The sequence below is a fragment of the Acanthopagrus latus genome, chromosome 8 (assembly GCF_904848185.1).
Source record: "Acanthopagrus latus isolate v.2019 chromosome 8, fAcaLat1.1, whole genome shotgun sequence".
Classification (NCBI taxonomy): Eukaryota; Metazoa; Chordata; class Actinopteri; order Spariformes; family Sparidae; genus Acanthopagrus; species Acanthopagrus latus.
The window spans coordinates 17,785,585-17,796,606 of record NC_051046.1 but is presented as its reverse complement, the minus strand read 5'-3'; the positions used below and the strand labels follow the sequence as shown (position 1 = coordinate 17,796,606).

Below are 11,022 nucleotides of genomic sequence, written 5' to 3'. Positions count from 1 at the left end.
TGTTTAACAGATTTAACATTTCCAGCTCCTCTCAGATCCTCTGGCAGGCAGTTCCAACGGCTCGGAGCATAATGGCTGAGAGCAGCATTACCAAATGTATTTCTTGTGCTCTTTGAAACAACAGAGGATCCGAAGGGTCTTCCTTGCGCATAAATTAAAATTATTTGTGTGATGTAGTCCAGTGTGAGGCATTGTAGTGCCTTAAGACTCAATAGAAAGGTTAGCAGACAGCCAGCGTGAAGACTTTGAAATAGGCGTAGTGTGACGTAACTTTAGTATGTCTTCTTTCACTTTTGAACAATCCAGCCTCTAATTAACATACCCTGTTTTGGGAAAATATTCACTGATCCATTGGTTTATTTTATTAACTTGCAAGCAAGAAACACCTTGTGATTATTATGTTTTTTTCTTTTTCTCTATTTCTTTCTGGAATTGCAATCCACAGTAACGTCGAGTGTAAAGGTCCTTTTTGTAAAAAAGGAAATTGTCATAAAGTCTCATTCCCAAATCCCATTCCCAATTACAGTATTTGACTAGTTTGGAACGAGATTCAAAAATCAGCTTGTCTTACCAATAGGACCTCTTATTCGTGGAACAAGAAGGGTAATTAGATCCATCACTTTGAAGGGGAACATATTAAAAGAGGCATATATATTTTTTCCATAACTGAATAAACACGCTGTTATCAGAGGAAATTGAGGGCCTTTAGAAAATTGTTTGAACCAAGAAAAGTGGCAGGGTCCACCAAAAATAAACAGACTGAGACGGTATGAAAATATGTTGTCCTTTAAGATCAGTTTCTTTATTTTGGCATAAATAAATCAGTCAGTGAAGCTCTTTATCCTCTGATTAAAATGTCTTCCCCCAAACTAGGCAACTTAAAGTTTTTTGGACCAAAAAAAAAAAGGTAAGTTTGACAATCACCTCTTGAATCAGTAGAGTTACCCCTAGCTTCTGAAAGACCACTAGATCTGGGTGGACACACCTTTATTTCAACTAAACATCTGCACTATTTAGCATTTCCAAGAACTCCTGTCCTGTAATGCTTAGGCAATTTGGGGGTGTGTTGGTGTTTTGGTGACTGTCCTCAGATAGGAAGCAGAATTAGCTCAATGTGTGCTCCTGAATGTCAATGTTTTTACAATTTAGAGGAAACTGGACTGTAAAAGGAAGCCTTGTCTGTTTCCAAGTAATTACCAGGTTATTAAAATATATATATATATGACCTGTAATAAGTAACTCCATTTTCTGTGCAATCAACACAAACCTGTACTATATATAGGTTCCACAACATTACTATGAAATGACAATTTATTGACGAAATACCCCAAGTAATCCAAGTAAATAATACAATTCAAACACAATTCAACAATGGAACAATATGTACCGACAAAAAGTTTGTTTTTACCATGTAAATGATGAATAATTGAAAATTAATCGAATTAAATTTAGTATAATTTAGACTTGCAATATCTAGTCTCGAATCAGCTTGAGTATACAAATGAAAAAAATTTCATTTTTTTTTTTTTTTCTATTTGATGTTAGGATTTGTGGTAGCACCCAGGGGAAAATCTATGTCACACAGGGGGTCAACAAACTCAACAAGGCAACGATCAAGGCTGGGAATCCAATCCTGACCATTGCCAAAGAATGAACTTCTGTGTGGCCATGATGTTTCGCACAGCTGGTATTTTGACTTGTCCAGTTCGATGTAGATGCCGCTTAACAACACACCTCAGCGATAACAGCGGCAAAAGGTGGAGATTTATTCTTCGCCCTGATCGGGGATGAAAAGCGTAAAGGGTTTGATTAGAACTTTTCCCACAATGAAAAAGATTCTGCCAGCTGTAGACCTTTTTGGACAGTGGAGGGCATCCAGGTGGACTACCAGAGACTCCAAAATTGCCTCATCAAAAAATGAAGAGTTTGATGCCATTGCAGCATCCAGTAACTGTTCATGAGAGCCGAACTCCTGTTCAAGGTCCCTGATCACCGCTTCACTGACTCGTTCCATGTTGCTTCTTGTCTCCCCAACAGCTGAGTCATCGATGTTGATGTTATCTCGTGCCATTTTGGAGAGACGCTTAATGATGCTGTCGATGTCTCCTGTCTGAAGGGCCTTTCTGGTTTTCTGAGGGACATTTTCGATGAGCCTCGTGAGTATAACCGTGACAAGATTGTTGGTTGTCATCTCTGATGTCAAAGAAGAGGTGTCAGTTGAGTCTCCTGAGAGTCTATCTCCTAAATTTTCAGAGCTTTTTCTGAGAGCAAAGAAAGATGGAGATGGCGCAGCATCGTTGAAAGGTTCAACCTGAGATGTACAACGCGGTGCAGAAGTGCGGAAGATCGGGGACACTATTTTTGTGACTCTGCGTATGATGTTGCTTGCTGCACGGGACACTTCACCGCCATGACTTCCCAGATTTGTTTGCTCCATCTCTGCCCATCCTGTCTTTGGAACTGGACATGTGCTGGTAGCCATGACATCACTGTATGATTCAGTCAACTCTTTTGAAAGGTGCTTGGTCATGTTTCCCAGGTTTTTCTTATGTGGTGCAGATTTCCCTGGCAGGTGTGAAATATCAAACCAGGACTCAACATCATTTTTGACCGAATCAAATTCTGGTGGTGCAGGCAGCTTCTCTTTCACACTGATTGATGGTGTTGGCCTGGTCCGAATGGAAGCCTCAGATTTGGGCCTTGGAGGATCTGGTAGAACTCCTGGTAAAAGAAAATCTTGATCGGAGGAGTCCTCTTCTCGGGGTATTGCCTGAGAGGACCCTGAATCCTGACTAAGAAACACAATAGAGTCATAGTCTTTTTCCTGAATTGATGTTTTCAGCGTGGATCTCTTGCTCTCATGCCGTTTACATGCCCCTGGTTTCAGGGCACTTACTGTAGAATCAGTCCTTCTTGGCTGCCAGCTGTAGTTCAGTTCATTCACATATCTTTTCAGACATGTGGTAGCGTGGCTCACCATTTGACAAATAGATGTCATGTCAGACATGGAGTGAGGGACAAAACCGGCAACATCTTTCATCAAAATAGATCTTCTGATGGCCAGAGTTACTTTATGTAGAACTTCATTCTCGATCAGTTCTGTCAGCATTTCTGCACTCTCACACTTGTGCTGTGGGAGGTAAAGAACTTCAGCAAAAGTAGCAGTGACAACGTCTCCCAGCTTTATGTTGAAGTTTTCCAAAGCTGTACTCATATCGGTCTTTGAATCCTTCTTCAAGCCCTTTCGAAGCCTGTGTAAGGCTATGTGAATGCCCGCTGTACAGAGCTTCTGTACGATTTCAGTGAGCATTTCGGTCAGTATTGTGTCGACACCTGGGTCATAAATATCGCCAAATAACAGCCTCCACTGTGCTGAAGAAATTCTGTTGAAGAACTTTTGCACAACGGACCGGAAAGCCTCCGGATGGACGAACAAGGTGATGTCCAGCAGGGATCCGTGCTGCTTCACGTTGAACATGTTTGTTCCTTTGCTGAAGTTAGTTTGAAACTTGCTGAACGTTGTCCAGTGATGTGGAAGTCCTCACTGTGGTTTTCAGCTTGTGGTCGGCTCTGATCAGATGCCAGGAGTACAAGCTGAACTAGCCACGATAAACCTGCAAACTATATCTACGTCTACGTTTCCATGGCGTTTTTGAACTGTTATTATGAAAGCCAGTGTTCTAGAACGCAAATCAGCAAATCAGAGGGCACAGCACACACACACACAAAACGTGCATGCGCACACGGACATGCACGACAGACAAATGCACACACATTTTGTGAAAAAAAAGTGCTTCTTCTGTGTCTGTTTATCCACAGCCGTGCGTAAAGGGCACGTTGAATCTACCCTGCATTAATCATGACGTGATGGCATTATGTCCATCCCCAGGCCCCTCTACCAATTTTTTTTTTTTTTCTAGGTAGTAAGTATACATTGTACAGTAAAGGCAGCTATGGTATGTCGGTATAGACCTTGAGCAGAACCAATTATTAGTGTGTATGTTAGAATTAGTCTATCTAAGATTAAAAAAAAAAGATAAAGAAGCATTTAATATAAACATATGTTTTATTTGTATTTCTACTTTTACTTGCATTGAATCCCTTTTTCAAACATTCCCTGATATTACTGTTGACTGAGGAGTTTAAACAGCATTTTCCATCAGTGATTGTGTTCGCAGGTATCTGTAAATACAACATGCTATGTATCTGGAATTTCTATAGTTCTCTGCCCTGAAGGATTGACCTACTTTTGCAAATGTTTTTCTCTGTAAACCTCTCCCGCATTAGTTTACTTATGGCCTGACTGCATACAAACACATTAATTTTGTCAACAAGGCGGTATATGCTACACCCTTACATTTTTAGAATGAATGTTGCATATAACACACTGTGGCCTGGCCTTCAGTCCCTAGAGCCCAAAATGTAGATTTTATGAAGCGATTTTATGACTGTTAATCCCCCTTCTCTTGTACTTTAATTCTCTGTCAAGGCTTCTTTACCTGGAAATGTTGTCTTCTACCTTCTATTAATGCTTCAGTGGATAATGCCTTAATATGTTAATTTTTTCCTTACGTAATGTTACATCTCATCACAAAATCTAATAAGAAGTAATTTCTCATTTTAGTTGCTGATTTGGATTGCAGGTGCAATGGTAGCAATGCCTGTGCTCATAGATAATCAAATTCTCATCCTTAAAAAAGGTCCTGTTGTTGTTGTCATGTTAGCGTCTGTAACTGCTTTAACCCTTTCTCAAGGGGTCGCAGGGGTTGTTGTTGGAGCCAGTCCCAGGTGTCTCTGAGCGAAGGCAGGGTACACCTCGAACAAGTTGCCAGCTCATCGCAGAGCCCCTCACTGATGGCACCTGCACATCAGGAGCAATTTGGGATTCAGTGTCTTGCTCAAGGACACTTTGACATGCAGCTCAGCTCAGCCCCCGGGAGCCAGGATTCGAAGCAGCGACCTTCCGATCACGAGCCGACCTGCTCTACCTGCTGAGCTACAGCCGGTCCAATCCTGTTGTTGTTATCTTTGTAACCATGACAGCGTCGGCTGGTGATGTTTTTTTACCTTGCGAGTCTCTGTGTGTTTGTCATTGTGATAAAATGTGACACAGGTTGTAGCGGGAATAACCACAGAGGCGGTCTACATGGTAGTACAGGTTTTTATATGTCTGTCTATCTGCAGATTTTTGTCAGGAGGCACGATGGCATCATAGATTCAGATTCAGAAAAGTTTGCAGGTGTGTAGTTCAGATCAAACTGTGGCAGTAGTCATCACTGACTAGTCATGAGTCACAAGGCGAACAAGTTGACACGTATTGGTCTCTAGTTTTGTGGTGTGAATGCTTAAAGTAAATGGATGCCAAATTAGACTGAAGAAGAGAAGCACAAGGTAATTCCAGTAAAGGAAACACTTGCAGACTTTATAGAATCTTAAATTACTGTTGAGACTGAAGAAATAGTCCTTCTCTTTCCCTGAAATGTGGGGTGATTAAAGCAAAAGTAAGTCTAATTACCACAGGTAACTGACACATTAGATCCCTGAAGCAGTTTTGGGGTCTGGAACATGTTTTGCAGTTCACTATAGCTGACCTTGACCTCTGACCCCTCTGGAGAAAGATCTGTGAGAGAGAATTAAATCAAAAACAAAACAAAAAAAACAGGCTTTATACAACTCCTGGAACCAATCTGAGTCCTTCCTCTTCTAAAGCTGCCCTTCTGTCCCTCACAGCAGTCAGCTTTTGGCCTGGACTCTCAGCTTGATCTGAACATAGACACAGTTATGTAAGGAGGAATGGAAAGGAGCCCCTGTGCCAAACAGATTATCCGATTAGTAACAAGATAGCAGCCCAGCTACTTGATCCTGGCACATCACAGCTTAAATGTTGCCTGTCCAGCCTGCCTGGGAGAGCAGGGGACACGGGGGTCACTGCCACCTGGCAGCCACCGGGCAACAGCACCCTCATGACATAACTGGGAGTCTGTGTTGCGTGAATGGCAGCAGCAGAGTCAAGAGGGACCGTCTGCAAGTTTAAAAGTAGATGTTTACATCTTCGTATCCACACGTCAAATAATTCAAGCCAGAATAAAAGGTTTAAAATGGCGTTTAACGTTTTCAAACCACTGATTATTTTTAGTACTTTTATTTATCATGAGCAGAAGTAAAAAAAATCAAAGTATTTGACGTCCTAGGAAGGAGACTCAACAACTATCTGTTGTGTTTACGAACAGCTCAGATGAATCCTATTGACTCTACCTTAAGTATAATAATGAATTCCACTATATCTCATGAGCCTCAGTTAGACACTTTTTACTTTTAAACTTGAGCCTGTACTTTGTTAGTTTTACCTGAGTAAATAAGTTGAATCAGTGCTTCTTCTTTTGCCAGAGTCTTTTTTTCCCCAGGTATCTGCATTTCTACCCTGGTAAATAATGTGTGTTCCTCTGCGGAGGTGAAGGGGATGGCAGCAGAATCACAGGTGGGAAGGCTGCCAAGCAAGTGACCACAGTTCAAGACTGTGTTTCAACATCTGTAAGTGTTGGAAAGTTTCCTTGGAAAGTTTCGATTTGTGTTTGTGGTAAACGAATATATGTATTTTCAACCAGGACATGATCTTTTCCGAAGCCATCGCTAAGTGTTTTCTGTGCCGAAACCTAATGAGCACAGCTATGTCACAATACAAAATCTAAAAATTAAACCTAATAAATATTGAGTTTTTCACGCAATGACCCAACTTTTTTGCAAAAAGGGTTGCAGGAGGTCCTTTCATATAATCATCTTCATCTCTTAACGCACATCTCTTTCTCTGTAAGTGATACAGATTTAAAGATAATCAAAGATGATGTTTATTTCCAGGACTCACCACGTCAGTGTACATCATGAGAGGAAGCAGGGTCCCAAACAATTACAAATTGGATTTGGTAGAGGAAATTAGGTGGCATCCGATCAGAAGATCAGAACGTGATTGGTTAGGTATGTTTTCTTAAGCCTATATTCTTTGTTATTGTCTTAATATGTATATACATATTTTAGTGTAGGACATGGTGAATGTGAATGCAACAGATATAAATGGTTTCGATGTTGAACAACATTAACATCAGTGTTTCAAATGCATTTGTTTTTTCATTCTTTCTGAGACTTTTGGTTCATAATCTGTTGCCACATTTACACTGGGAGCTGAACAGTCTTGTTTAAGTGGCTGCTGGGTGACTTCAGTCGAGCAGGTAGGGCTTAGATACCTTGCTCAAGGGCTGCTCAGTTGTCTACCTAGTCAGGTTTTTAACAGCTATACTGAGAATTCAAGAGTCACATTTAAGGGTATTTGTCAGCCTGTCATAATTCACACTTGTTCATATTCATAAACAGTTCACGCTCGACTCTCACCAGTAGATTTATGGCCTATTTCTTTTCCAAGAATGTTTTCAGTTCAGTCTCACTGAGACTGCAAACAAATTCTGAGGTCGAGGTCAAATTCTTGGCCTCATTACTTGTAATGCAAAGAATGTTTCCCTGCTGACCTCTGTGTGTTGTTTTTCTGTCTCAAACACAGATGGATTGCTGCTGTTTCCACATGACGGGCAATCTGAGATTACTGGGAATAAAAAGAAACACAGTTTTCAATCCTTTTTTTTTTATATTGATTGCATGACAAAAGGTTTGCAGTACGTACTGAGATTCATACTTCAAATAATACAGGTAAAACAGACTGATAACAAAGAAAAAACAGAGCAGTAACACATAAAGAAAGACTGGACTGATTACTGGATTAGCATTTGTCGGATTTTAGCATATCAGCACTAAATGGCCGAGTGCAGACAGAGCCTGAGCATATGTTCATATGCGCTTCTTCGTTTTTGCTGTTCAATACATTCGCAATTTTCAGTGTTTTGCAATGTTTAGAAATCTTAAATGTTTCAAATACAATTTTTTTTTGTTTAATTTTACCAAATTAATATTAAGAGTATCCAATAACAAGAGAAGGTGTCACCAGTCATGCTCGCGGCCATGTGAGGCTGAACTTAGCTATGCGGTCCGTATACCTAAATGCTAACATCTAAATGCTAACAGGCTCACAAGGTCAGTTTGAACACAGATCTAAAGTCACGCCCCTTCCTGTGGACCCAGTGGGACCTTAAATCGGAAAAAATACATATGGTAGTGAATGGAGAGAGACATACATTCATCAAGAAACAGGCAAGCAGTAAAATAAAATAAAATGAAATAATACAAAAAAGAAAATTCTATCCACAGCACGGCACCGGTCCTTTCCTTTTGCAGCGGCAGAAAAAAAGCAAGGTGAGCCCGGGCTGAAGCTCAGGTGAACGCTGAGCATCTTAGCTTTCCAGGACAAACTGTCCCTTGGCTGCCCTTCATGCACTCCAGCACACTGTCGCACATGAACTGCTGGCTGGAAAACAAAACATCTTATGTTACAACCTGTCGCCTTGATGTTGTTTGAGACCGACACCGCTGACCTGATATTTCATTTTGTCCATGTGGTCCTCACGGCGAAGACAAAAGGCAGATCGTGTGAACAGCTCAGGACACTCTATCTCTGCTTTTGAGGATGAAATATTCAGCAGGAGCTCAGTGGGGACGGAGTCTGAGAAGCTGTTGCTTAAAGAGCATCCTGCTGTTGTTTTCCAGATGATGACGGTAGATAACAGAGATGAGGCTGATCCCAGTTGTTAAAGAACGTGTAAGACAGAGGATGAGTCGGGTTATTTATCATTCAAATGATAAAGCATGCCACTTTCCCACTTTTTCCAATGAATATGAGAAGTGAAGAAAAGTTTACTTAACAAACACTACTTTCATGCTGCAGTTCAGAGCGCTCAAATCAGAGTGTTTTGCGCCATTGTCCAAATTTATTTAGAGTCAATTTGAATGTTTGAATATTTAGGCTCAAATTAACTTTCCTAATCTGCTGGTCCACACAGCCTGACAGGGAAAATACCAAAAACGCCTTTTTATTCAGTGTCTTCACTAAGACACTCATTGAACTTGATGAGGACTGTAGGTAGCACTGAGGTTAAGACACCAGAGTCCCAGTTTCCCAATGAATTTGGAGTTTGGTGACCTGATAAACCATTTAAAGCTGCTTTTTCGGAGAATTTGGGTTCTCGGATTTGACTATTTCAGGCCGAGAAAAATAAACCTGTGCACAAATTTGAAAAAATGCAATCGATCTGTGTTTTTTAAAGGTCCTTAAAACATATTTTCTCAATCAGCTTCTTGTGAGCAGTGCGTCCCTGCACAAACATATTGTTTTCTGTTGAAGTTAGAACTAGACTGTCCTCAAGAAATATGACCGAATTGGTCATTTCAACGGATGCCTCCAGTCTCGAGCGGGTGTTTGGGCTTGAAAGTACGTTAATATCTCTTTTTTTGACGCTGCACGTGACAACTGCCGTGGCCTCATTTCATCTCTTTTCATGAAAATGTGTCACATATTAGAAGCTGATATGGCCGCCGTTGTTGTGCTCTCACAGTACAGCCTGCAGGTGCACAGACTTAAGAAAACATGCTGAAAAATAAACATATCATATTTCCTCATATACATTATGTGTATACCTGTATATATAGGTTTCATGCTTGGAGCTGAACTACATCTGTTACAAAGCAGAAGAAACAGAAGACGAGGAATTGTGTAGTTTTATGTGTCTGCCACTGTATGTGACTGCGTGTGTGTCATGACAATCCCTAGACAAACTCTTGATCTAATTAAAGTTTCCATTGTTCCTCTCTGGCAGTGTCCCACATTCTTGCGCAGGTAATCACAACAAACACAAGGACACATTGAAGTTCATGTCAAGGTTTCCAGTATCTTCCCACTTGTTGTTTTCACGTGCACTGAACAAATATATCAGTAACTGTGGTCCCGACCGGATGAAAAGACGGCGACTGTGAGTTTAAGATCAGCCAGTCGCTCGATGCCAGATCTTCAGTGGAAGTTATGATGATGATGATAGTGATTGTTGTGGGTGAGGTCCACGTCCACAATGGAGCCAAGCGCGAAGGCGGCCACAGAAAGCACAGGTTGTCCGCTTTTTGTTCTTCAGATGAATTTGCATGCCGGATGCAGCACTAGGAAGCAGCTTATAGTGTGTTGTTTGGGGTGTGGATGGGTCCTTGTTGATACTACAGGCTTTCTACTCCGACTGCTGCTCCTCATTCTAAAATGATAATACAAATCATCAGTATAAACAGTCCGAAGACAATACTTAGAATGCCGAAAAAAGTAAATAAAGAACTACAAACAATTACACAATGAATTTTTGCATTTGATTATTTTTCTTAGTCGTTTCATATACATGCAAACTACACCACCATATGCAGGTGAAATAGAAACACAATTCTATTTTTAAAAAAACCTGCTGTGAGTGTGAACCCGACATTTTGCCAAACAGGCGTGTTTGCTTTTCATCCTCCACCTTTGTCTTGTGGGTCAGCTCTCTCCACGCCGGAATATAAATGTGACTCTGCCGCTGGCCCCGCTGTTGGACAGGTAGAGGCCTTCAAATGTAACATCCAGCGTTGGACTATTGATTTATTAAAAAAACAGAACGACAGTGGAGGCAGCGACCAAGTAATGTAATCGGTGTAAACCCGACCACAGCGTAATATGCACATTTTAGCATCACCAACAGACCTTTCGGGGAAAAAAAAAAAGGTTTCATCGTAAAAACAACAGGTAAAGTTTGTCACAAATAATCTCTAAGTTTTATTTTGTCTTTCTTTCAGTCAGTTCAGGACGTGTCATTTTATGAAAAATGTATGAAAAAAATATTTGCAATATTCCTTTAAAGGTTTCATCAGTAAAGAAATGCAGTTGAAAGAACATCTCCGAGGCAGAAGTCTTGCCTGTATGTGTCTGACTGCAGCTGACTGCCAGGTGCTCTGCACGGTTTCAGGGTGGGAGGAGGAGACGTCCACTTCTGTTGCTCCCACATGTTTCACGTGTGTGTCTCAGGGAGTCGCCCTCACGTGATAAAACTCACACGTGCTGAGCTCACCTGAGAG

The 11,022-nt window shown here is 41.0% G+C and overlaps 1 long non-coding RNA gene across 1 annotated transcript; it reads left to right on the top strand.

The window, feature by feature from the left end:
• Positions 1-3,831: 3,831 nt before the first annotated feature.
• LOC119024686 lies at positions 3,832-7,602 on the top strand. The gene is made up of 4 exons (XR_005076567.1): positions 3,832-6,091; positions 6,388-6,531; positions 6,856-6,972; positions 7,550-7,602. It is a non-coding gene; the product is annotated as an uncharacterized LOC119024686 (long non-coding RNA).
• Positions 7,603-11,022: the final 3,420 nt, after the last annotated feature.